Raw genomic sequence first — 25,574 nt, forward strand, 5'->3', positions numbered from 1 at the left:
AGATATTATTAAAATATGTAGGGAGCTGTTAGTCTTTTTGCGTGCAAATCATTACACACCTTGCAGCAAACTATAGTTTCTGGTGTTGGCTTATTTTTTAGTTCCTCAATCAAACAAAATTATAAACTCCTGTTACTTTAAAAGTGGAAGAGGATGCTTTCTGTCTCATTATCATGGCCACACTCCAGAGGAAGAGGGTGTGAACAAGTTTGATCATACAGTACTAAGCTATAGTTTTGCATTATGTCTGAACTGAGTCATTGCAATTTTCAGCTTTCTGAAAGTGGCAAAAAGAAGGTTAAGAAGAGGACTAAAATAGAGCCACCAAAGAAGGGGATTTAATAAAGATTAAAGCTGTGTTCTGTACAAATTTTCACAAGACCACCTTAATACATGAAAGTCGACATATTTTTTTAAATTGCTTGTCTAGTTGAACAGACTTTAGGCATACGTTGGAACCCTAACCAGCCACACTTAAAGGAAATACGTATTTTGATGGAGGTTTTAATGTCTGTTTGATCATACAATGGCAAATAAAAGCATTTGGTTGTAAAACAAATGTCATGCATCCTGGGGACATTGTATGGCAAGCCTCTCTTTCCACTAATATACAATGATTCTGATATTGCTCATAAAACATGACTAAATATGGGCAAGATGTTTAGGGGGGGGGTACCCAACATGTGGAACATGAAAGCAGTGCCAACAGGGTAAGTATAGAACAATCATGTGAGCCAGTGTGGTGTAGTGGTTAAGAGCGGTAGACTCGTAATCTGGGGAACCGGGTTCGCCTAACGTTTGCCCATAATCCATTGCAGCATTTGGGGGTTGCAATGCCACCTTTGCTTGAAGGGGAAGGAGGAATGGATTTTATGCGGATTGACTTGGAAAAATTACCCCAGCGTCTTTTGTTTTCTTCAGAAGATCTAGAGTTATTTCTGAGTTTTTCTGAGGAAGGCTTATTTTAGCTTGTCAATCTCTCTCCCTGTGTTGCTTTCTCTGGAATTGTTCCTTTTGTTTACATTAACTCTTGACATTTAAGATGTTGGTTAGTTATATTATGTAAGGCAAATAGCAACTTGTTTATAATCCTGTGGTGCTCTAAACTTCAGATTAAAGATGGAAATGCATGAAAGATGTTTATAACAAAATCCACACTCCACTTCCCTCCCTTACCTGCGTCATCTGGCAGCAGTCATTCATTCCATCAGGAAGAGAAGGGAAGCTGGACCACTCCATTGGTTCTACTGAAAGACAAGAAGTTTTGGTTCCTCCTCTCTCTGAATTGTTTCCACTCCAGCTGCTTGTTATAAGAACTTTGTAACTAAAACTAGGGTCTCAGTTTGTTTGTTTTTCCTCCTCCCTCCCAAACTATTTTCCTTTTGTGACATGTCTTTAGATTGTAAGCTTGATGGCAGTGTTTGATCTTTGTAAGCCACTCTGGAAGGCTTTTTTAGCTGCAGGGTGAGGTGAAAATTCTTCAAATAGAGAAACACTTGGGTTTGTAATGGTTTAGTTCACTAAGATTAAGTTGGTTTTTAAGTTCAGGTACTTCAGTTTTACTCAGTTGCACATGAGGTGGATAACTTTCAGTAAACTCTTCTGTCACCTATGAGTATGGGGTTGGGAAAGAGGTAACTAATTCTATCTGCCCACCCTGATCCCTGGCAGCTCCACCAGCCTGGGCATGTTTAATTATAGCCGAAACATGGGGGAGAGTGAGGAACCTTGAGGCCAATTATTGGGCATCCAACGCATAGATTTATAAAATAATATCACTGCCTTTGCTTGTTGATTGGATTGCTACTGTTTGTGGGGGCCGAATGACGGGTGCTCATCAGTGAGAGTATAAAGTCCCAAGAAAGATGTTTAAATTTGATCCCAATCTCACAGTGAGAACTTGACTTTGGGGACAAGCAGCCCTGATGTGAGTAGGGTCCTGAGTATCAGCACACATATTAGTGAAGCATAGAATAGTAGAGTTGGAAGGGACCTAGAGGGTCATCTAGTCCAACCTTTGCGACCCAGGAATCTCAACTGAAGCATCCTTGACAGATGGCCATCCAACCTCTGCTTAAAAACCTCCAAGGAAGAAGAGTCTTGATTTGTTGGTCGGCATATTTTAATAAACTGAGCAGAGTAAGTGAGTGATAGTGAGGTACTGGGGGGAATGTAGTGGATTTTAGACTGTTTTTAAGCTTCTGTTTTGTCAGCATTGTTTTACAGATTATAATTACATTTAAAATTATTGTGGATTTCTTAATTATTATATATGACTTGGTAGGGTCATCTCACCATGGCCCAGACATTATTATTTTTGCTGTAATTGTGATGTTCTGTTGTTACGTTTATTGCTGCTGTTGTTATATATCGTTTGTAAGTCACTTTGGGATTTACTCAAATGGAAAACAGCATAGAAATATAATCAGTCAGTCAATTCCGCTCCTGAAAAGCAGCATCCGATGTAAAACCAGGCTCACTCTCGCATCTGTCTTCTTTTCATCCTATATGACACAAAACTAGAGCCATGAAGAAGCCAAAGTTTTGTCTGGTATATTGCACCAAATACAGAGTGTTAATATGGGTATTTTTTTAAACCGCAAGTACATTTTTGTGGTTTCACAACTCTTAGTGTGAATGGTTAGGAAAAATAGAACTGATAACCCCAGAGGCAGAAATATTTTCCCCCTTTTATGATATTTATTATTATGCAAAGATGTTCTCTGGTGGCTGCCTATTAAAACTGTCTGTCTGTCTATCTGGCAAGGAGCATATTATTTGGTTGGGTGGCATCACTGTGGGCTAGTGAAGGATATGGGGATACGATTGGGGAATTATCCACTAAGCATGTGCTTAGCCAGATAGTTCTGTTACATGTCGTTTGTTTTCCTCTTTGCTGCTGAAATGAGTTGCAGAATTTTACCCTATGCCAGCCTTTCTCAACCTGTGGGTCCCCAGATGTTGTTGAACTACAACTCCCATCACCCCTAGCTAGCAAGGCCAGAGCTCAGGGATGATGGGAGTTGTAGTCCAGCAACATCTGGGGACCCACAGGTTGAGAACCACTGCATGCAAATTCAGTGAACTTGAACATCACAACAAACCGTGGTTTATCATAATGGGAACAAACCTAACCCCCGACTGGTCCACATACTCCTCCAGCTGGGTTAATTCCTGTCACGGTGTCCAAATGCAGCCTGTGTGTGTTACAGGTTGTATTATAGGTTGTGTTAAGGACATAACCCCATCCCAGTAGAACTTATAGAGCTTTATTCATGAAATAACTCTTAATATTTAGGTGTTAGCTGATTGGCACAGATTTGTTTCTATTTTTTCCCTTTGAGGGCCATACTGATCAGAATTTTTTAATATAAATTATGCTATTATTAATAATAAGGCAAAGAAAAACAACAGGTTTTTAACAGTATTTTGTAAAACGAGAATTTAGAGGGATGCTGTGTGTCATGCTAATTTGTCTGTGCGTAGTTGGATAAACTAATTATTTCCATCAGTTACAAAGCAATAAAAAATAAACCCTTACACTGGTGATTTAGAATGAGCAGAGGTGCCCTTCCGCTGTGTTCTGCTCCCCAAGTGGCTCCTTCAGGGTTGACTGCCCTCTTCTGCCTGCTGAAAGTGTGAGAAGGTGGGAGGTATGTTTGCAGTATCCCCTCCCATGGAGGTCAGTGGAAAACCCTGAAACGGGGGCTTCCAAGGGTGGGGAGTGGGCAAGGCTGAACTGGTATGGGATCCATTGGACCCCAGACCGGTCTTGCTGCTGTTGCCTGACAGTAGTGGGTCTGATGCAGATGCAATCTCTGCACCAGCCTGGTGAGCAGTTGGGTTGCAGATGCGAAAGTGGCTCCACTGCTTTGCACAACCCAGGTGAAGGTGCATGTGTGTCCTGGATTGCACCTTTAGTCATACTTTCAATGGGACAAGAGTTAATCTTAAGTCCCATTGATCTCAACCAGTCTCCTCTAATTATGACTAAGCCTAGATCCAACCCATAACTAGTCAGAGTTAGAGGAAATAGTGGACGGTGATGGTTTCAAAATTGTACACTGATATGGCATTTACTGGAGTAGCTTTTCAGCTGAACTTCCAACTTTTAAATAATGCTCGTATTTCCTTTGAAACCATATTATGCTTCATTTCCTGAAAAAGACTAGTGACAGTGAAAGTATGCATGTTTTACTACATATCAGTTTGATTTACTTCGCTGTCCAGTCACGGCACAGTGTAGACAAAATGCATGTTCCGCTATTTGTCATTTCTATTATTTTAATATGCACAGCATTTCAGGTTGCGATTTCAGAAAATAACCTTGGTTGTCTAGTTCACTCTTATTGTGACCTTACAGATCACGAGCTGATATTGAGATGCAAGGACATGTCTTGTTCAGGGACATCTAGTAAGTCATGGTAGATAAGGGCCACAATTCATATACGGTAACTTCTTCAGGTATGTGCAAGGATGTGCACATATCTAGTAGGTTAAGTGATGTTTCCTCTCATTAGAACAGCAACATTACAACTCAACGTTGAAATTTCCACAGGTTCGAAAGTGATTTCCTATGTGGCCTTGGGGAGAAAGGATGTTTTGTTGCATTGGTATTTGTATACTTTATAAAAAAGTAGTTTATAAAGAGAAATGCACTTGTTTGTATACTTTTAAAACACCATATACATACACACAGCTTATCCAAGTATCCTTGTCTCTTTTCCCACCCCGCTTTAAACAAGTATTATGCAGGAGTTTATCCAGATTTACAATACAGTGGTACCTTGGGTTACATACTCTTCAGGTTACATATGCTTCAGGTTACAGACTCCACTAACCCAAAAATAGTACCTTGGGTTAATAACTTTTCTTCAGGATAAGAACAGAAATTGTGCTCCGGCGGTGCGGCGGCGGCAGGAGGCCCCATTAGCTAAAGTGGTGCTTCAGGTTAAGAACTGTTTCAGGTTAAGAACGGACCTCTGGAACGAATTAAGTACTTAACCCGAGGTACTACTGTACTGTACCAGAAATTATTCTTTGAACGCTGTAAAATAATGTCAGTGTAATCCCATGCAACAAGTGTACCTGTTTATTGAAATGCTTAGCTCAACTTTGAGGTATCCTCTAGGCAGCAAGGATGCATTGTAAAGGTTAATTGTAGTTCCGTCCTCATTTCTGCACATGAAATGGTGAAGGGTGTGCTTTCTTGAGACAGATCTTTTTCTAGTTTTCTCACCCAAGTAGTAGAAGCATGTATCTGTATGTGTTGGGAGATGAATTACTCTTCTGCCAGAAGCAGACGTTCCAATTTTGGGCCTGGTTCCACTGGCAAAGTCCCCACTGTAGTTGCTGCCAGCTCATGAATGATGGGATCAGGCCTTTATTTGGAGCTGAGAGCACTTGATGTGGAAACAGGAAATGCACATTTCTAACCTTCTAGAAACGTGTGTTGACTGTTTTCAGTCACAAGTCCAAAGTTTCTCCTCCTTCCAAACAATGGTTCCATTGTGCCCATCGTATCTGATTAGTTCTTGAAATGTTTTAGTAACTCTCTCTTAAAACATTATAAGAAGATAATCAGCTGCCTTAGAAGGTCCCCATCTGGAGTATAGAGTTCTTTTGCTGAAAGATGTTTTGCCTTTCTGAGATAGCTCTCGCATTTCATCATCTGTTGTGCAGAGATGAAGTGCATATGAAAAGTCAGTGACTCTCAATCCATCTGTTGTTATTATTTTCCACTGATAATTGGCTCGAACAATGAAATGTCTGTGTCTGTAGCCTTTGAAACCATATACCCTGTTTATTTTCTGGAGGTCTCACTCCCCTCCCCCAGTCTCTGTACTGTATGTGTGCGCGCTTCATTTTCCTCTCAAGCATATAGCTAGTGGAGCTTGCATGAAGATGACATCTTTGACTCGGTGCATCAGGATGTGTCACTCAGACATTTGAATCTTGAATCCCCCCCCCACCCCCCGCCCAGCCCAACAGAGTGCTATAGAGAACAGGCTTAACAGCAGGAAAGACTGTCAGATCCAGAATGCAGTGTTATTCTACCTGAGTAGCAGTATTTATTTCAGTTTCCTTATTAAAATATTAATTTAAAATCCAGCATCTATTAGCTATGGAATTAGATACCACCTATAATTGTATATTATATTCAGTTGCATCCAGTTTTGCACGATGCAGAGCATTAATATTGGATTCCACTAACAGCACTTCCATTAGCTTGCTCAACCAGTATGAGATATATGTGAGCAAGAAGGCATAACTACCAGCCAGAAGTGCCAAAACAGTCATTAGAACCTCCATGGGGATGGACAAAGGCTTTTACACAGCGATATACTGATTACATTTTGTTCTATGGTTTATTTGCATCAAGGTTAGATCACTGTTATCTATGCAGAGAATATGATCTAACACCTTATTTGAAAGGTTGTTTCAATGAATAATAATAATAATAATAATAATAATAATAATAATAATAATAATAATAATAATATAGTGAATAGTAAAGGCATTTCTTATGGACTCTCTCCGTGAGGTATTAATTAAAACTAATCCTGTTAAGCATTTCCCCCCCATCAGGTCAGGAAATTGAGTTATTGAGTTCCAGTTTTTTAGGGGCAAGGTCTGAAAAGGGGACAATTTTTGTCTCATAACCTGTTGGCACACGGAACTGGGTTTTTGTTTTATAGTGCAGCTCCTGATATATTTTTTTCTTATTAGAATACCTGGTCTATGAGTTGACCCAAAGTCACAACAAATCCAGTTTGCTTGTGGTTTCCCACATGCTTCAAGAGAAATTACAGTTGCATGGGTATTTTCTAGCCTTCCTAGTTGAATCCAAAGCTCTTTTAAAGGGGTATCTAGTAAGCACTGCTGTTGGATGTCTTTTGTTCATTTAACTGGCCAGGATCCAACTCTCACCTTGGTGCAGTCAGAAACTGTAAGCTCATGGGAGGGAAATACTTTATTTTAGCAGACCCCTTTAATAAATATCTCATGGTGTGTTGTGCTGGTGGGCTCCCCTTTTTTAGCGAGGTCTTTGAAAAAATGAGGGTAGCCCCCAAAAGCAAGTAAAAGCCCAGATGCAGAAGCCCTCTCTTGATAGTTTGAATGCTGCACATTAAAGCTTCCTTGAGTTTCCAGTGCTCATGTAAATGAGAGGTTTTCTTTCACGTGAATAAGTGCGTGATAGACGGTGTATCAAATAATTCTAGAATCCAGGTAAATATAAGGCCTATTCTTAAATAGATAAATAAGAAGACTACATGTGGCTGTCACGTTAATTGTTATATTTTCTGGCTGTAGAAATATGTCAACTCAGCTAAGAACAGTCATATTACATTTTCTTTTCTTTTTAAAGATCTCATTACTAAAACTAACTCGCCTGGGATTTTATAAGATACTACTATAATTTTACATCTACATATGCCATTTAAATGTGTGTGTGTGAATAGTAGTAGTAGTAATAATAATAATAATAATAATAATTTATCATAAAAAAGGCTAATGAGTAAACGGTGCACTAATCCGAAGTGGAGTCTCTAAGACGGTTGTCTGGCACCTTGTACGCCTCCTTCTGGCAACTCCTGCAGCCAAACTGGTGCCAAATGTAATTGCTCTGCTTTCCTTTGGACCACATCAACGAAGCCGAGAAGTGGGTTTTGTTGTCTGGGCAGCCTAGGACCTGTATAAACACCTCCTAGGCTTGTGTCCCAGGGAGGTCACTTTGGTGCTGCTAACACAGTGGTTTGACTTTAGCCCCAGAGGTGTACTTGATTGTCTCTCGAGACAGATGGATACCAACAACAACAACAACAAGCTTGCCACAGCAACAGCCACAGCAATGTCACTCCCCCCCCCAAAAAAAAAGTTTAACACAGTGTTTTCAAACATACAAAGATGGCCGGGTGATGGGGAAGTTGGGGGTAGCTAGGGAGGCATTCCTTCTCTCCTCCCCATGTCCTTCTAGGCTTCTCTGCGTCCTGGACACCTTTATTCAGCATACCAGCCATGCCCATGCAGAGCTTGTCATAGGCCTGGGGCCGGGAGTCCTGTTAGAATAAAGTTATAAACTCAAACAAAAAAGCAGTGAGTCCCTGGTGTGGACCCCCAGTTGACTTAGCCCTCTGAGGCCCAGGGCAAGTGTACTTGGCTGCCCCCCCCCCGCTCTGCAGTTTATTTGCTCTCATCCAGTCCATTACTGAAGCCAGACACCAACCCACATCTGCTGCCACTCTTGCAGATATAGGCTTCCTAGCCTTGGGCCTTGCCGGGGGGGGGGGCAGGTCTGGAGCGATCTGCTGGGCGGGCTGGATTCAGGACCCTGGCGGGCCAGATCTGGCCCACGGACCGTAGTTTGAGGACCCCTGATATAGATGTTACACGGCTTGAGGGACAAGATTGTTCCCAGTGGATTCCCATATGGAAGTTTGTGCAAGACTGCACAGCATCCCCTAAGTACCATTCTCTGGAGATGGCTGGCCAAATAAGGATAGGATCCATTGTAAAACACTGCCATCCAGTCCCTCTTGGGGCAGACACTCTAAGAGGATACCATAGTTGATGTTAATGAAAGATACTGAGAGATCAAGGAGAATCAACAGGGTCACCCTTGTCTATCTATGAACAGAGGTCATTGTACAGGGAGGATAGTGCTCACATTGCCCCCATACAAATGGTCAAATTTTGCCTTTAACAGATGAAATGTATACGCTTTGGAAATTCATATAGGGGATGGTGTGTAAAACAGGGCTGGGGAACCTGTCACCCTCCAGACAGATATTTGTTGGACTCCAGCTCCCAGCAGCCATACTTAGCATGGCTAAAGACCAGAGATGATGGAAGTTGTAGTCAACTTTTGAGGGTTTCTGTTTTGTTTTGTTAATCAAGATGTGTATAAAATTTAATAAATAATAATTTATCAACTTTCGGAGGACTACTTCATTTCAAGAAAACATGCATAGGATTGTTCTGCAAACTGTTTTGAGTCATCTGATGGGGGGGGCGGAATCTGACATAAATATCAAATTTCCTCTCCCCATTCCAACCTTAATAGAAAGTATATTTGTTTACATTGGATTGTTTCTAAAGCAACAACATTCTAGAATATTCTGTACATTTTTTTTTGAAAAAAAATGACAGTTTGAGCAATAAAATTGATTCTATTTCGAAACAACAAGAAACAAATCCTGTCTTTCTTTTTCTTACATGTGTCAAAGATGTAAGTTATAAAGTCCTTCTTGCCCCTCAAACCCAACAGCTTAGCCTTTAACATTTCCACTTAGAAATTAGTTTAATCAATGTCAGTGGAATTTACTTTTAAGTATACATGCTTAGAGACTCAGTCAAAACCTGTAATTCTGATGAATTTGAGGTTTAATTAAAGAAAGTATGTTCTACCTACTGGATTCTTTCCTGCTTGTACGTCTCTTTGTCTTTCTCTGCCTTGAAAGGTGTGTGGGTGAGGAAATGTTTTCTTTTGTAACGGCAAATGTCACTTCAGTTCTTAATATTGTTCCTATTTATTAGTTGTTATTGCTGCTATTTATTGGGGGGGGGGGTTGCGTGTAGCTATGTGATCTTTTTGAGCCACCATCCCTATTAAACAGGCTGTGCAGCTCCTGAGAGATCAGGACAGGTAGAATGCACAGCAGGCGTCTGATTTGAGCCAGTTACTCATTTGCCGAGTGTTTGTGTTTATGCAAAGGGGCCTCTTCCTGCATATTTAATCTAGAGTAAGGCAGTGGCTTTTGTTGTGTTTAGACCACATACCTTCAGTCCTTCCTTACACTGCAGCCAATGTTGAGGCAGAGAAAATCTGGCTAGTTAGAAGTAAACCGTATGGTCTTTCCAGAACTCTCAACTTTTTCTTTACTTGATTGGGAATTATTACAACAGCTCAGACCTTTTCTTCCTCTTCATTAATGGGTAAGTGTGTATTATTAAAGATCATTATCCTTTATTGTTCCTCTTTATAAATAATGTTCAGAATTCTGTCTTGTTCAGACCTCTTTGCAGGAGCCCCGGTAGTTTAGGGAGTTTGTTGCAGCCTTTAAGGTTTGTGAATCCAGGTGTTTCTTCAGGGTTTACTTTTTCTTGTGCAAGTACCTGAACCTTAACAGCACACTGTTCTCTGAGAGTAGGGAGAGGGGATGTGTTTGACTTGCTTTTTTGTCGGGCATTTTTGTTTGTCACTGTAGGGGGGGGGGATAGTTTCATTGTTTACTAAAAGCTTTCAAATGGCATGCACAATAGTTTTGTTTTTGTAAAAAGCAACAAGACAGTTGTTTCTGTTTTGTCCTCAGTTAGAGTCCTCACCAGAATGTCTGTTTTATACTAGGGATCAGGTTTTTTTTCCTTTTGTGGAAATTGAATCGTCTCTTCATTGATATTAATAGCACACTAGAGATGTTAGCTATGATGCAGAAAGTAATAGGACTATAGAGTAGGAAACCTGATAATGCAGCGGGAAAGTGGGATGAGGGAAGCTGACAGTCCTATTGCTTCTCTGTGAGGGGCAGAGCTAGCATAATGGCATCCTAGTTTTAACTGTCTACTAAAGGCATTTTAAATATCACTTGCTGTTACTTTTAATCTAGACATAATTGCTGCTGTGTGTTCTCTTATCAACTGCACCAGCTCAGTTCCTGATTGAATCTGCTTTAAAAAATGAAAACCCATGCTTGAAACTGTATTTATGTATGTACAGTACTCTGTATGAGATTCGTGCAGCCTATAAGAGAATGCTGGCTTCTATTTGAAAGTCAAATGAGAGGGGTTTTGGGGTTGTTGTTTTTTTTGCTTTTTAAAGAGAAAGACAAAACCCTCATGTTTGTTGAAAATATGATTATTGTACATCGAGGCTAGAAGTAAGAATTTGGGTTACCAATTAACTATTTCCTTCATTTGAGTAACTCCTCTTAAACAGAAGAGTGTGCTATTCTACCACATGTTGGCAAGTGTGAGGATCTGAATAAAATTTCACCAATCTTATTAAAATGTGTAGGGATTTTTTAGTCTTCTTGGGTGCAAATCAACACACACATTCAGAAGCATTTTATTAACAATAAGACTGCTTAAAGCCCCCCCCCCCGCTTCGTAGCAACATTGCAAATAGCTTATCTAATTGTTAGTATATTACTTTTATAGTCTTTCTTTATGAGGAAAAAGCACCTCAGTCAAAGCACCTTATGTGATTAGCGCTATTGTATTCTTAAATTTTGATTGATAGAGATAATAGTTTTCACTTAAAAATACAGACAGGTACTTTAACTTTCCATGACAATAGCTATTTGCATTTCTTTTATCTTTTTGTTTAACATTTGTGGGGGTTGGGACAGATTTGATTATTAACTCTTATTGCACACTGTGGTAAGTGCTAAAACAAAGCTTTTGTCAGAGCTTCAAAGGTACAACAGCAAATATTGTTTTTATTGTTTCAATATTTAAAGGGTGTTAAAGGATACCTCAGAAATATTTTCACATGACCATGGCCAAGAGTGTCACTTTCTTGTAAGGTAATATAATAGTCTCCCATCCTTCCCTGGAAAAGATGCCCAGACTTCTGTGTTGCTGTTTGTCTGTAAGGAGGAATACTTTTACCTGATGGAATGAAAAGACTAGAACCTGCGCAGCACGTTTCTCTTTACCTAACATAAAAGAGGGAGTGAAACTGTTAAGTTCACAGGAATCTGAAAGCTGCTATAGAACGGAAGGTGGAGACTTTTTCAGTAGCAGAACCATGCAGTATGGGTCATTGGTGGAGTAGTAAAATGCATTTTGTGTGTCCAAATTTGAGATTTTAATGCAAAAATCAAATTTATTAGATGCGTCAGCAAATTCATATATTGCATGAGATGTCAAAATATACGTGAGGCCCCAGTATGCATGTGCTGTTGAAGTGTTATTTAGGAAGCTTAAGCCTAAATTTAAACAGTGTACATATATAGGAAGGAAAACACTTTTTTTCTAATGCATTGCCTGAGTGCCTGCAAATACAGCTGTTGTAGAGAAGAGGGGTGGTGGTGGAATATTCCATGTGATTGCCTTTAATTCTCCAAGATTTTTAGTTGATGTTTCTAACACAGCTGCATAATTGTTAAAGTTGGCACTAAATTTTTTTAAAATAATTTATATTGGAATTTTTTTTTACAACATAACATAACCCCCCCACCCCCAATACAGAAATTCATCCTTATTAAACGTGAACATAACATAAGCATAACATACAACAATACAAACAACCAAAGTTGGCACTAATTGATGAATAAAAAGTTAATAGATAAAAAATGCATAGGAAGATTTGATTACTTGGAAGATTGAAAAAATAACTGATCTGCATGTTACAAAAAAAGGAACAATTTAGAGTTTATAACTTTCTAATACAGGTGACAGATTACTTGTTTAAATGACCCTTAATGTCCAAAGGCCAATTTACGAAAAAGGCTACAGTGTTAGGGAGAAGGTTGTTTCAGAATACCTCACAACAAACTAGCCTTCTAAAGCTGAAGAGTATAGTTACAGGAGTAATGTAGCACTTGCTTTTCAGACATGTAGATTGGTTTGTATTAAGATGTTCTTAAATTCTGTTGAAATACACAGAAAGCACCCAATTCCCATTGATTTCAGGAGACATTAAGCACCTGTAACATTCAGTGGATTGTACCTGGAAAAAAGCTTCGCGGGTTGTCCACAAATGACTGTACTGTTCTTCAAATGATCAGTGTTTAGTTAAATTTGGAACAATTGCTATTAGCACATAAGCTACTTACCAACGTGTTTAGTAATGTGATGTTGAATTAAATTTAAGTGCTGTTCGTAGTTTGATCTATTAACTTGATGCAAATTAAATTTCCCCCACTTCTTCTATGCACTGATTATATGACCAGAAAATGGAAGATAAGTTTTGTTTCTTAAAGGATTACATACCGTTTTGCATGAAAGAGAATACTGTGATGTTTACGTGATAAAAAAAGCACACCCTCCCTTTAGATCACATAACTGTGTACTTTTCCACTTTTTAATGGCACCAAGTAATCCTTGGTATACTTGGTGTGTTCTGCTTGACTTACAACGGAATTCCCTAAAAACAGTGATGTGTATTTATTTTGTAGGGGAAATGTCTGAATGACGAAATCAGTTCTGTTGATATACTCAAGGCAGCTTATCTAGAAGTATATCTTTTGGGGTTAACAACAAGAGCAATAAGGACTGTGGTAACAAAAGTAAGCCTTAAAAAGAATTAAATCAATACATAGCCACATGTATATGTTGCACTGAAACCTACCCGATCTCTGAGAACAAAGGCTTCTGAGTAATATATTATTTAAAGTGAGAATAAATGGATAAACATCAAGATTGCGAAAGTTTGTGCTAGAGAGAACAAAGTCAGTTTCATCTGTAGAGTTTTTCTTTGCCCCCAAAGATTATGTTTTGTTTGTTTGAACTGAGCTTCACAATGGCTGCTACTGATAACTAACTGTCCTGTGACTTGATTGTTTTTATTACCTTGCTCTGAAAGTCATTCACCATTAAATGCAATTGGATTCATTTGTTGTTTTATTTACAGTTGCCCTTGATAATATCTCTGTGAAAATATCTCTCATATTGTCGCTAGCCCTGGTCAGTCATACTGTTGTATCCATTTTGATTCCAGGGTAAGAAGATTGACCTTTTTTGGTTGGCTGTAGCTGAAGATTGCTTGGCCGAAGCCACTTAAAAGGTAAATAAATTACATGTTTGCGCTTGATTTCCATGTGGAGTGAAGCAAATGCATGGGTTCAGTATCTTGCCTTACTGCGTGTTTTCCTGTGGATGTGTCACATGGCACTGTGAAGCGCCTCAGAATCCTGTTGGAACCCAGTGAGAACACAAGTCTGGAAGTATCAGAGCTGTAAACAAAAGTAGTGGACTATTCTGGGAGCTGTGGCTAAATCATAGTTCTTGGAGAGTAAAATCCTATGCATGTTTACTCAGAAGTACTGTGCTCAATGGAACTTCCTACCTAGAAAAAAAATGTATTTAGGATTGCAGCATTTTTCTCAAGGCATTTTTCTCATAAATGAATTGTAGCCTCAGATTTATGTTGTATTTAACAAATAGTATATTTCAAACTTCTTTGCTAGCTTTGTATTTCCTATCCTAAAGTTATTTTGCGGCTGGTGGTTATAGCAGATTTTGGGTATGCTTTGTGTAGCTGTGTCAGTACAAGCTGGAATGTGTTTCAGTGTAACCCAGAGGTTGGCAACCTAAGGCCCATGGGCTGGTTCCAGCCTATGAGCTTCCTGGAACTGGCCCACGGCTGTTCCGTGGATCAGTTTTGGGATTCTGTGCTCTTTTTTTCGCAGCACCCTTTCCCCCCCTCACCGTGGGGACCGACTTCCGGGTCGGAAGAGCGCCAGAAATAGCGCCGGGTCGGAAGAGCGCCGTGTGCACATGCACATGGGCGTTCCTCAATCCTGGAAGTGCACCTGAAATAGCTTGAGTGCACGTCCGGGTGTGCACAGTCCGGTCCACCGAGAGGTCTGCCGGGGAGTGGACTGGCCTGGCCTCAAAAAGCGTTGCCGACCTCTGGTGTAACTGGTATAAAAAATGCTTATGCTGTTCAGACTCATTGGCCACTTTTGGATGCCATGAGGTTTTATGATCAGCCCTCTTCCTCCTCCCATGTAGCTGAGCGTTCAGAGTTTTTGCTTCACCCCAATGTGCCTTTTTGTCTGAGTTGAAAAACTAGGGTTATTAATTATGGTCTGTTTGAAACTTGCAAACCTTGAAACCATGGTTCATCAAAAATGAAGAGAAGCTTCTGAACAGCTCCACCTGGCTGTGCAGGAAAAGGAGAAGGAAAGAGGCAAACCTATGGCTCATCTCAACTCTCAAGTACACTAACTTATGTTTTACATCTGAACATTTGCATTGATTTCAATGAGACTTACAGTGGTGCCTCGCAAGACGAAAAGAATCTGTTTTGTGATTCTCTTCGTCTAGCGGTTTTTTTCGTCTTGCGAAGCAAGCCCATTGAAGGATTAGCGGATTAGCACTATTAGCGACTTTTAGAGGCTTTTATCGGCTTATCTGCTGATCGGATCAGCTGATAAGCGGCTTAGCGCTATTAGCGGCTTTTAGCTGCTTTTAGCTGCTTTTATCGGCTTATCTGCTGATCGGATCAGCTGATAAGCGGTTTAGCGGCTTAGAAAAAAGGGGGGGAGGAAAAAAACCCAGCAGGAACTCGCAAGACATTGTCGTCTTGCGAAGCAAGCCCATAGGAGATTCATCTTGCGAAGCACCTCCAAAACGGAAAACTCTTTCGTCTAGCGAGTTTTCCGTCTTGCGAGGCATTCGTCTTGCGGGGCACCACTGTACTACCAAAAAAGTTTTTTTTAAACAAACACACCAATAATTCAGTGCATTAGCTGCCCTTCATTGTTTCTGACTTGAAATGAGGCAGTTCCCTCTATCCTTATAGGGGCAAATTACAATTAAGACAGGCAGTAATGTCTGCCAGTATTTGGAGATGAATCTATGTTATCTGGCTGATGTTCATCTGGCTGTTTTATATTCACTTTCTCTCAGAAATTAATAGTTAAGTGCCATAGCAACAAGCATCAGTCGTGTAGCTGTAGGTAGTGAATGCTCCATTATATAAAGTCAGTAACTGTTAGTCTTCGGTCTCTCAGTATCATTATGTGTTTACATGCAGGACAGTTTTTAAATTATTCTTGAATAATCTGAATACAGTGGTACCTCTGGTTATGAACTTAATTCGTTCCGGAAGTCCGTTCTTAAACTGAAACCGTTCTTAAACCGAGGCACACTTTCCCTAATGAGGCCTTCCACCACCCGTGCCCTTCCACCATTCAGATTCAGTTCTTAGACCAAGGTAAAGTTCACAAATCGGGACACTACTTCCAGTTTTGCGGAGTTCTTAAACCGAATAGTTCGTAAACAGGGCTGTTCTTAAACCAAGGTACCACTGTAATAATTATTAAACAGTTCATCAGGATATCGGGAGTTACAACTGACTATTATGCAATGTTAACTGTTGATAACAACAGCTTCATCTATGGAAATATTCAAATTTAGCTGTAATTGTAAAGTGAAAATATAATAATAATAATAGTAAATTTTATTTATATCCCGCCCTCCCCAGCTGAAGCTGGGCTCAGGGTGGCTAACAACAATCAAAATAGTCCAACATTCTAAAACATTCCTTATAAAATTAATTAAATTAAATTAAAATCAAATTAATGGCAACCATCAAGCAAAATTTTGTGCAGATTGCCAGAGGAGGGTGTCAGGCTGCGCCCTGACAAAAGGCCTGGTGGAACAGCTCTGTCTTTCAGGCCCTGCTTTTGCAGTCATTCCGAGTGGGTGGAAATTACTTTATTGGTCCATAAGTCACAAAGTTTCAACATTTTCTATCATACATTGCCTTTTCCGATTATGGGATCATTTCAGTGTTTTTATTTATTAATTAATTTTGTACAACTATGGTAGTGTCCCCTTCCATATTGAGCGAACGTCCGCAGAGCAATATACAGAGAAGGAAGACTGAAGGAAGAGAAAGCTGCAGTCGCTTCCAAAGCAGGACCTAGGCATACACCAGCAGCCGCAAAATAACTTTAGGATAGGAAATACAAAGCTAGCAAAGAAGTTTTGCACTATGGCAACAAACTTGTGTGCAGGAGAATTTGCCCTGTTGACTTGCCTTATATAAGAGAGCAGGTACTGAAGCTATTAACTGGGAGAAGTTACTCAGTATACCACATATACTGGCTGGTTGGCTACCACAGGCACATGTTTTTCCTGCTTACCTGTACTCCTGTCAGTACTATTTTCCATCATGATTTCATATAGAACATTGGCCCTTCTCCTTTTTGGTAGGAAATGAACAAAACAGGCGTATGTACTATACAGTAATTTGCATTTTGGCTGGAAACTTACAGGCCCACTTTCATCCTGTTGAGAATGAAAATCACCAAGACAATAAAACCCATAGGAGTGGGTGTCTGTAATGGAAATGGTGATGGAGCGCTAATTGGAGTAGTGCCATTGAAATAAGAAAGGTTAAGGGTTTGGTTGATTGAGATCAAGCTCAATTGCTTTGATTGCTTAATTTCAGGTGAATCCTGTTTTGTGTGTTAGTGATCAAACTGTTCGTTGCAACAGCCAGGTTGTGCTTTTAAAAATCCTACAGGGATATTTTTGTAGTCCTTAAACCTATATAAAAAGAAGGGAATATTACTGAAACAACATTTTTCTTTCAATCTTTCTATAAATTTTGAAGATTATTTCAAGGGGGGTGGAAATCTCTGTTTATTTGATATATTTTATCCCACTTAACACAGGGCAGAAACTGCAGCATAAGGTGCTACCATACAATTCAATATACTCAACAATGACAACGTTAAGCAGAAACTTAAATTATGGTCAAATATATGTGGCACTAAGTAGACAGAAGTAGATGTTTTTCTGGAACTCTCTAGCTTTCTCCATAATCCAGCGCATGTTTGCAATTTAGCCTCTGGTTCCTCTGCCCCTTCGAAATCCATTTGCAATTCTGGGAGTTCTCAGTCCACATACTTCTTAAGCTTGCCTTGTAGACTTTTAAGCATAACCTTGCTAGCATGTGAAATGAGCTCAATTGTGCGGTAATTGGAGCAGATACTTTGGCCACCTCCTGAGAAGAGAAGACTCCCTGGGAAAGACCCTGATGTTGGGAAAGATTGAGGGCACAAGGAGAAGGGGACGAGATGGTTGGACAGTGTTCTCGAAGCTACTAACAGGAGTTTGACCAAAATGCGGGAGGCAGTAGAAGACAGGAGTGCCTGGCGTGCTCTGGTCCATGGGGTCACAAAGAGTCAGACACGACTAAACAACAACAAACAAATGTAGACAGAATTATACACTTTTGAGTTTTACTGATTTCATTTGGCGAGAGCTAAGCACATGCTTAATTCTTCTACTGATATTTTTCAAACAATTTAATGTTTGTAGGATCGTGCCTATAAATTTCAGATCTATACATTCTCCTTGAATTTGCACTGTAAATCATAACGCCTAATTAAGTTGCTGTATCCAAAACCACCTTCCTTCAAAATAAGACTCTAAATTAAAATATCGGATTTCTAGATAAAGACATACACAGAATAACATGCTTAATAATGGTGTTAGCTTCTTAGCTGCATACATTTGTTTAAATACATAAAAGCCATTTTAATTTAACCAAACAAATTCATTTGAATGTTACTTGTTATTTGTATACTGAAAACAGAGGAGGAAATTCTATAAAAACATGTAAGTAAAGTTATACATTATTGATAACAAAAGGTATCCAACAAAAGAACAGGACTGCTGTATGGGGCCATTGGCCCATCAAGTCCAGTATCCTGCTCTCACATTGGCCGACCAGAATCCCATGGAAAATCTACAAGCAGGACCTGAGTGCAGCAGCAGTGCCTCTTATGAGAGCAAATTCCATAGTTTAAATGTGTGCTGTGTGAAGAAGGACATTTTTTTGTCTGTTCTGAATGCTCAGTCATTCAGCTTCGTTGCATATCCCTGAGTTTCTAGTGTTACAAAAGAGAGAGAAACTTTTTTGGCTGCTTTCTGCATCCCATGCATAATTTCACAAACTTCTATATCGTATCACCTCTTAACTCACCTGTTCTCTAACCTACAAAGTCCCAAACGTTGCAGTTTTCCTCCTAGTGGAGTTTCTCTACCCCTTTAGGAATTTTTGTTGACCTTTTCAGAACCTTCTCTAGCTTTGCAATTCCTTTTATGAGGCAAAGCAACCGGAACTCTACACCAGAGTTTTCCACACTTTTTATGTTGGTGTCACACTTTTTAGGCATGTATCATTTCACGACACAATAATTCAGTTTTACTGCAGCCAGAGGTTAAACTAACCCCTTTTCAGCCCCAAGAGGTTCACACAAGACCCCTACACACTGCATCTGGCACACTAATGCAGGCATAGGCAAACTCGGCCATCCAGGTGTTTTGGGACTACAACTCCCATCATCCCTAGCTAACAGGACCATTGGTCAGGGATGATGGGAATTGTAGTCCCTAAACATCTGGAGGGTCGAGTTTGCCTATGCCTGCACTGATGTGTCACGACACACAGTTTGGAAAGCACTGCTCTACACAGCATTCCAAATACTCCTCTCCTACTGTAACCCAACTTGGAATTCTGGGTCTTCAGATAATATCTATAGATAGTCTTTAGGAAAAAGAACTTGTGATGGGGAAGAATCATACAAAATTGTTTTGGGGGAGGTATGAAGAGTTTGAAATTTCAAATGATAATTTTTGTAAGAATTAGGTAAATGTGGAAAAAAAATATTGATAACAGTGGTGGCCTTGGTAAACAACAGATCTGTTGTCTGGATGCAGTGAGTGCACTGTAATGCTTTCTTTCTGCATTTTTAAAACTTAGTACTTTATTACAGAAGGATTTCATGCAAAGATATAATATAAATATATTTCATCTCTGTCAGATATTTTTAAATAAGGCTATATCAGATTTCTGTAGTGAGAATGTTCCCAGTTATCAAATACTCCGGGGACACTATTCAGGGTTTTTTTTGCCCCTTGTGAAGCCTCCAGAGAGGTGCCATTGAGGCTTCCAGCCTCTGTGTATGTACACAAATGGTCAAGGAGGGGTACCAAACTGGGTCTTTGACCGGATGAAATAAAGCCTAGTTTTGCCCCTGAATACTATAAGAAATATATTAGTGGGATCCCAAGCATATGTCTTTTGCACAAGGCTTGGGGGGAAGAGTCTTCCAGCTACAACTTAATATTTGGGTAACAGAATGAATGGGTCCTAGAGTAGATTTCAGTCACCCCGTCCCCACTATATTTCTCATGTGACTTTGGATGAAATTTCATCACAGGCTTTGCTCATCTATCAGGGTTTTTGCAACAATTTTTCTGTTCTATCAGGAATCTGCATACTGTGAGCAATTTGTGAGATTGCTTCAACACTTGCCGAGATTGTAACCTGAACTCATTTTGATTTGGTCAACTTTTCAATCAAATTCTAAATTTTAGTTTTATTTTTTTAAATTGTATACAGCCGTTCATCGGTAGATCTCAGGATGGTTCACAGCATAAAAATAAACAATAAAACTACAAAATACATTATAAAAACAGAAATAAGAAATAAAGGGGGGGGGGGAGAGAGAAATAGAACCAATTGCCAAGGACCTGTTTGTGTCATTTGCAACAGGAACACACACTTTCTAGCATGTTCTCACGAACAGAAGGCTAAAAATAAATAGCAAAGAAGAATCTCAGTTGGTATGAATCTGTTGAGGAGTAGACAAACTGTTTTTTGTGCAAAGGTAGGTTTTCAGAAAATGTCATAGCAGCTTTGGGTCAGTATAGTTGACTATTTCATATTTTCAGACATCACAGAATCTTGGATCAACACAGTTTAGAGACTTGTATGGGACTAAATTTGAGACAAAAATCAGGAGTCTGCCACTGCAATTGTTGTCACCCACAGTAAACTAAGCCTCTCTCACCTGGTTGTCATATCTTGCTTTCTGTCTTGGGTCAGGAACAGTTTTGTGATTTATGGAAAGATACACTGTTTAAAACACATAGTCAAGCAAAGAAATTAAAGTGAAAGCAAATGAAACTCACGTAAGCACCTTGGCAGTATGCCTTGAGATCTGCAAATCCTACCCATTAACTGAATGAAACACGATGTGTGTTGGAATCAACATGGTATAGTTTGGCTCTATCAGATATAACAAAGTGTTACCTGAGGAAGATTAGATTTGGAGTTCCTTCATGCTATGCTGAATAGTGATACTTTTCATGCTATGTGACCTTGCTGATGTTATTTGCCAGCTTTGTAGAGTTGCACAGCTCTCTTTAAAATGGGCACTGTTAACCTCCTGTTGCATCACTAGGGTGTTGTGAAAGTAACTATTCCAGATTGTTTTGAGATCCTTGTTTAAAAGACAATAGGAAATTATTAATTGGGTTTCTCCCCCCCCCCAATGGGTAAAGACATAAATGGCGTTACAGCTGTACACTGTGGGTGGACAGTTGTCCTCTTTCTGCCAAAAAGGACTGTGTATGTTCTTATCACAAGAGACAGAAAATGTAAAACAATTTATATCACTGAACTGGAAGACTACTGTGGAGAATAGATGGATGAAACTGTGACTTTTTATAAAGCAATTGGGTCAGGAAGATTTATAAATTAGATTAGGACATTTTGGATTAATTTAAAAACTATTTGAACAAATCTCATTAATATGAGCCACTAGAATGCTGTATCGAAGACTTCAAAGATTTGCCAGAGGAGTTCTCTATAGGCTATTATCTGCTCTAGTTAATCATCTCAGGAGAGCATGTTTCTATTGTTTACTTTTGGCCCATTTAATTTTTTCATGCCTTCCTTAACCTTTCTGAACATTAAATACAGAATATGTCTGTGTATATTATATTGGCTCAGGTGTGGTGGCATGGGAACACAAGGGCTATAATTTTAGACTTTTCTCCTGTTCTTCAGATAATATTTTCTCAACTGTAAAAGTTACTCTTTGAGTCATGTTTGATGAGGGTGTGTTAGTGTGTGATTATCCTTCTACAACATATGTAGAGAACATGGTCCACCAAACTAGTTTCTGGTCTTGAATATTTATTATTATTATTATTATTATTATTATTATGAATAAGAGTTTCCATAGGAAGAAAAGGTTTGGCATGTGTATCATCTTCCAGTGTAGGAGACCTCTGCCTTCCAGCTTAGAAACCATATGATGGCCTTAGTGATGTACTTGTAGATGGCTTTTGCATTGCATAGTTGGGGTTGTAATTTGGCCTCCAGCTTGTTCATTCATGACATGAGCTCCTTTTGTTTTCAATGAAATGGCAGGATCTGAATGGGGAACTATATTTTGCTTGGCCTTTGGTAGTTTGTTGTGTCCTTGTGAGCAGGAAGCAAGGTCGCAAGTAGTGATAGGAAGGTACCACTCCTGTATTGAAGCTAGGGACTTAAGTATTGTGGCAGAAATGGCTACCTTTAAAGCTCAAGTAAAGGAAGTAAAGAATTTGCTTTCTGCCATAGTGTAGCCTTTCCTGTGGTTAATTGATGTTAGATGTTTGAATAGAACATAAACAAAACTTAAACATCAGTTGGTATGAGTACTATACTCTTTATGGTGAGCCATCACCCCAGTTAAAATCTTTATTATTAACTGTGCAACACAACAAGCACAATAGCTTGGTGGTTGGCATATGCCTACTTTGATCCTTAGGCCTCCTGCAATTTTTCAGATTCTATGTCAAACTAAAATCTGTACACTGACAGGCTCGGTGTTGTTTCGAATTGTCTCAGAAGATAAAAGCTGTTAGCAACATTCTAAAAGATGATTGATCATCACCATGGTGTACATGAAAAGCTGATTAAACCTTGGAAAAACACGGGATGTATTATTTTCTTCTGATCCAAAATACACATTCTGTATAATCTCTCGTGTTGATAATCCAGAGGAAAATTATGATCATTGATTCATTTGAGGAACCTGAAGCTGGTCTATTCAAAATGGGGAAGGTTTTATGGATAATCCAGAATGAGGGTCAGCTCTGAGGCTGAATTGTTCCTCCTTTGAACTACAGGGGAATTCTCACTTATGTGGGGGTTCCATTATTCAGCGCCACATGCATCTGCGAGATGCGTTTAAGTCCCATCCATTCTGTTCCACCCCAGCCCAGCCCTGTTCCACCCGATTCCGCCTCTGCCTTGCCCTGTTTTGGTGCTGAAAATGGTACGCACATACTCTTTGTGCACAAGTGGGGTGAGGCCTGTAGATACATTTAACTTTGGCTGTCTGGTGCCAGAAGGTCATATCCAGTGCAAGTCCTACTCAGAGTAGACCTGTTGACATTAATGAACCTAAGTATCTGTAGAATGTGTAGGATGCAAGATAAATCATTTCAAACTGATAAATATGCTGACCTAGGAATTCATAGGCTTGGGTATGTGTAACTCAGGCCTCTTTTTCCGATCCTGTGATATAGACGTTGTTTGAACCATGGTGTAGCAGCTACAATTGGGATTGATGTACTAGTGCAGCTGTCAGTCGCTAGGGAACTGACTGTACCATGTTACAGGCTTATAAGTAAGGAGAGGACAGAAAGTGGTGTACTATGTTATGTAGTATCCTATTTGGATGACACTTGAATTGCAAAAAAAAAATGAACCCAGGCCTTCAGCCATTAAATAATCTATGGCTTATTAAATGTGGGGGTGTTGTTGTTGTTGTTGTTGTTGTTGTTGTTGTTGTTGTTATGCTGTCTATTAGTATGCCCTATAGTATGTTTTTATTATTATGCTGCATAAAGCATGTCCTTAATGTTGTACACCACTCTGGGATCTTTGGATAAATGGCAGTATATAAATTGAATAAATAAAATTATTATTATTATTATTATTATTATTATTATTATTATTATTCCAACTGATTTGGGAGCTGGGTACTTTTGAATTGAATCAGTCAGGTGTTATGTACCCTCCTACACATATGAAGGACGGAGACACATCAGATACATAAAATATGTTACAGTAACATTCAACTAAAAGGCAGTTTATCTATTCACTGCTGTGTATTTCTAGTGGATCTGCAAAAATACATGGGAATGATGTAGCATTGGCCAGTTGTGGCTGTAGGGTACTGTCAGTGCCTGGCTATCCTTAGTACCTTTTTAGTTCTGTTTTTCTTCCCTTCTCTTGTATACAGGGAATAAAAAATAAAGTTTACAGCAATCCTACTACTTGAACATTTCAGTGTACTGCCTGCCCAAAACAAAGGAATTGAAAGGCACAGTGGATGGATAAGCATTAGGTGCTGGTATATTCTTACAGGCTAAAACCAGCACAGGTCTGCTTTCCATCAAATAAAAGTGAGGTTGCCAGATTGATTAACCTTTTAGGTATAGCTAACATGTTTCACAGCTGACATCCTGTGTTCCCTAGTTGTTTATTCTAACAATTTTATACTGTACTGGATTCCATTGCTGAGGCACCTGGGAGTTTTACGATTGCACAATTATTTAATATGTAGCGTATGGATTCCTGCTAATTAACACTTGCTTTCTAGCATTTCCTTAGTATTCCTAAAAGAGAATCAACAATTTGGGTTTTCAGTGTGCCTTATGTAATAGTACTCTTGAGGATCTATCACCAGGGATGGCAGACATCTAATGGGGGTGAGATATCAAACAAATGAATTAAGGTGGGGCCATGAAATTAATGTAACCTGAACTCACCATTTAGCTATTTTTGGTGGCAGGCTGTAATAATTGCTCCCTAAAATGAGGGATTTTGGTTATCTGGTACAAGGAAGAGAGACTGCCACGCCCTTAGTACCTGTAATGGAAATTCTCTAAATTCCCAGTGAAGCAACCATATGTGTTTGAGGTCTTTTACTTAATCATCTATTAGTTGAACAGACAAAAAATGTTTCACTTCTGAAGCCCTGTTGCTACTGGCTGCCAAGTGCATGGTTGGGAGGTTGTGGGGCTACTTAAATCGATTTTGTATAATTCCTTTTGTATAACCAGCTTTGTGGTAGAAGGTACAAAAAGTCCTCTGATTATCAGTGCTTAAGTGCAACCCAGAAAGGAAGTGACTGGCTGTTGGTATACCATCTGGTGTGATTGCTTGTTCTGCACTCATGTCTTGACAGCTGATTTCATAGAATCATAGAATCTCAGAGTTGGAAGGGACCCCAAGGGTCATCTATTCCAACCCCCTGCAATGCAGAAATCTCAACTAAAGCATCCATGACAGATGGCCATCCAACCTCTGCTTCAAAACCTCCAAGGAGGGAGAGTCCACTGTTGAACAGCTCTTACTGTCAGAAAGTTTTTCTGAATGTTTAGTTGGAATCTCCTTTCTTGTAACTTGAAGCCATTGGTTCGAGTCCTACCCTCCAGATTTTGCGCTTCTTATTACTTGAGTGCAACCATCTTATTTGACTACCTCTATAAGGTCTCCTGTGATACTTAAGGCATAATGGGGTTGCAATATTAAAGCTTAAGTGAATGTATAGCCCATGTAAAGCATAACTAGTGATACTTTGAAAGAAGGAAAAATTAATAATATTGCTCCATTGCTGATACCCACCATGTAAACAGAAGGTATTCCACTTATCTGATTAAACAAATACAATAATTCGTTCCGGTGTACTGCAACCAAACATGTTAAGTGACATATGCCTTGGATTGTTCTTCATTGGACACATTCTTCTCATAGAGGTGCTGCCATGTCAGTAGACACTTTTTAGCTAATTTTTAATGAGAGGGGACAGTTTTAGCATCTGTGCTTTGAGTGGTTTGCAGTTGGTCCTGGGATGTTCATCTACTGCCTCAGTCCTCCTGCCACATCATTCTTGGCTAGGCCATACGTCAGGAAAATTCCTGACATGTCCTGGTTTTTGGGTGCAAAAAATGGTGTTGGGGGAATTGTGCCACAATAGCAAAATGTCTGGGAAAACACAGGTGTATGGCAACACAAAACAGCTTAAAGAGCTTAAAAG

General features: G+C 39.5%; 1 protein-coding gene and 1 long non-coding RNA gene across 14 annotated transcripts in view; one reads left to right on the top strand and one right to left on the bottom strand.

The window, feature by feature from the left end:
* LOC309525538 overlaps positions 1 to 24,868 on the bottom strand; it is a 180,897-nt gene extending 156,029 nt beyond the window's left edge. The window contains exon 1 of the long non-coding RNA XR_014216396.1: positions 24,786 to 24,868. This is a non-coding gene — a long non-coding RNA (uncharacterized lncRNA). The remainder of the gene's footprint in view (positions 1 to 24,785) is intronic.
* The window catches only part of FOXP1 (forkhead box P1), a 543,747-nt gene that overhangs the window by 225,674 nt on the left and 292,499 nt on the right, over positions 1 to 25,574 (top strand). For all 13 annotated transcript variants that reach the window (XR_014216021.1, XM_082209686.1, XM_082209682.1 and 10 more), the window contains one exon: positions 13,664 to 13,729. The gene's annotated coding sequence lies outside the window, so the exon portion shown is untranslated. The remainder of the gene's footprint in view (positions 1 to 13,663; positions 13,730 to 25,574) is intronic.

This window comes from Podarcis vaucheri (assembly GCF_965113315.1).
Source record: "Podarcis vaucheri genome assembly, chromosome: 2".
NCBI lineage: Eukaryota > Metazoa > Chordata > Lepidosauria > Squamata > Lacertidae > Podarcis > Podarcis vaucheri.